The sequence below is a fragment of the Odontomachus brunneus genome, unplaced genomic scaffold (genome assembly GCF_010583005.1).
Source record: "Odontomachus brunneus isolate Ranch 3 - 2012 unplaced genomic scaffold, Obru_v1 Obru_scaffold_317, whole genome shotgun sequence".
NCBI classification, from domain to species: Eukaryota; Metazoa; Arthropoda; class Insecta; order Hymenoptera; family Formicidae; genus Odontomachus; species Odontomachus brunneus.
The window spans coordinates 182,718-185,020 of NW_022639767.1; the positions used below are offsets into that span (position 1 = coordinate 182,718).

The window sequence follows — 2,303 nt, forward strand, 5'->3', positions numbered from 1 at the left end:
ATGAGTTCGGACGCACGATAATTCACGCGGGGAGAGGTCGGGAACAGCGTTTATCGGAAGGCCAGCTCGTCGACGGATATTATGAGACGGAGAATCTCCGGCAGCGTCATGTGCTGCAGTTTCACGGCTGTTTTTGGCACGGATGTCCCGAGTGTTTTCGCGTGAACCGCGACAGACCGCTCTCAACCGTGTCGCGCGAGGATACGATCGAAGCGCGTTACGAGCGCACACTCACGATGACGTGTCGTCTTAGAAAACGGGGGTACGTTGTTATGGAAAAGTGGGAATGTATCTTCGATGAATGTATCGGGAGCTGCGCGAAAATCATGAGATATGCGAATTTGTTGAGAATCATCCCATGTTGAGAGACAATCCCCTCGAACCTCGTGAGGCGTTCTACGGCGGGCGTATGGAAAATATCGTCACGCAGTACGAAGTTACGGGTACGGAGAAGATACGCTATGTGGACGTGTGTTCTTTGTACCCGTATGTGCTGAAGACGGGTACTTTTCCGCTCGGTCATCCTTACATTTACGTGGATAAGGAGTATTGCGCCTTGATCGGAGCAGGCCCTGATTTTAACTTTGACGCCATAGAAGGCCTCGTACGTTGCAGAGTGCTCGCGCCGCGTGATCTCTTCCATCTGGTACTCCCTTATCGCGTTAACGGAAAATTGCTATTCGCGCTTTGTCGCAGCTGCTGCGAGACATTTTCTCAGACCGCGTGTACGCACGACGACCCTGCCGATCACGAATTCGAAGGCGCGTGGGTGTCTTGCGAGTTACGCAAAGCTATCGAGAAAGATTATCGCGTCACGAGCGTGAGCGAAATATGGAACTACGAAATCACGCGATACGATCCGGTTACGCGGCGGGGGGGATTGTTCGCTGAGTATATCAACTGCTTTCTGCAATTGAAGCAAAAGGCCAGCGGATGGCCGAACGAATGACGAAGGTGGCAAGGAACGGTATCTGCGCGAATACGAGAAAGTCGAGGGTATTGTTCTCAATAGGGCGAATATTTCCCCGAATCCAGGCTTGCGCTCGGTCGCGAAGCTCTGTTTTAACTCCTTCTGGGGTAAATTCGGCCAACGGTCCAATTTACCGAATACCGAGATCGTTAGAACGTGAAAGAGTTTCACAGCTCTGCTCACGAGCCCGGAGCACGAAATGTATTGCCCGTAAACGACGAAGTGATATATGTTTCGTGGCGAATGAGGCGAGAAGCCGTCACTCCATCTCCGCTGACCAGCGTCGCGATAGCCGCTTACACCACGGCGTTAACCCAATTAAAGCTATATTCGTATTTAAAAAAGTTAGATCGTCGCGTGTTATATTACGATACCGATTCGTGCATATATTTGAGTATCGGTGATCCCGACGAGTACGAGCCGCGTGCGGGAAATTTTTTGGGCGATATGACGGATGAACTCGAGAGTCACGGCCCCAGTAGCTACATCGAGACATTCGTATCCGCCGGCCCGAAATTTTACGCTTACGTCGTTCGCACGGGCGTAGGACGCGCGCGAGAAATTTGCAAAGTGAAGGGGATATCCCTGAATTTTTAAAATTCTCGCATGCTTAATTTTAGTTCCATTAAGTCATTGTTACTAGCCGACGAAAAGTTAAAGAGGGTAGAAGAGACGGGTGAGTATAAAACCGTGATAAAACTGCGATTTAGCGCGATTCGGCGCACCGTATTTCACGACATCGTCACAAGAGACGAGATAAAGTCCTTCATGCCAGTATTACTAAAACGTAGTTTTAACGACAACGGATACTCCGTATCGTACGGTTACGTCTCCAGCGAATAGCGATATATCTCTCTCTCCTTTGTTTTACTTATTTGCAGCGTAAGATTTTAAAATTATTCCTAGGGTAAGAAAAATGTAAAAACTGTAAAATATAAGAAAAATGTAAAAACTGCGAAATATACGGAATATACATGCCTGTTTATTTGTCCTGTAAAAAGATCTATGTAAATTTTACGCACTATACTTTAAAAATAAGGACTTTTATATGCAATGAAGACGAATGTAAGAAATAAAAACATTTAAATCAATTTTGTTCTTACACATACTCACATTCCCTTCATTCCCTCCACCCCTCCAGCCCCCTAAACTTTAAGCGAGCGAGCGAAATTTTGAATTTTTTGCGCGACGTTTAAGGGGGGAAATCCAATTAGAACGAGGAAAAATAAGCTATTTTCAAGAATTTTTTTGTAGGAGAAAGAATTTTTCTATATTTTTCAAACTTAAACATTTATTTATATATGTTTTGGACTGTCCATACGTATTTTTTTTT

The 2,303-nt window shown here is 45.8% G+C and overlaps 1 pseudogene; it reads left to right on the top strand.

Annotated features, from left to right (window-relative positions):
• The window catches only part of LOC116853402, a 3,239-nt pseudogene extending 1,374 nt beyond the window's left edge, over positions 1-1,865 (top strand).
• The last annotated feature ends 438 nt before the right edge of the window (positions 1,866-2,303 follow it).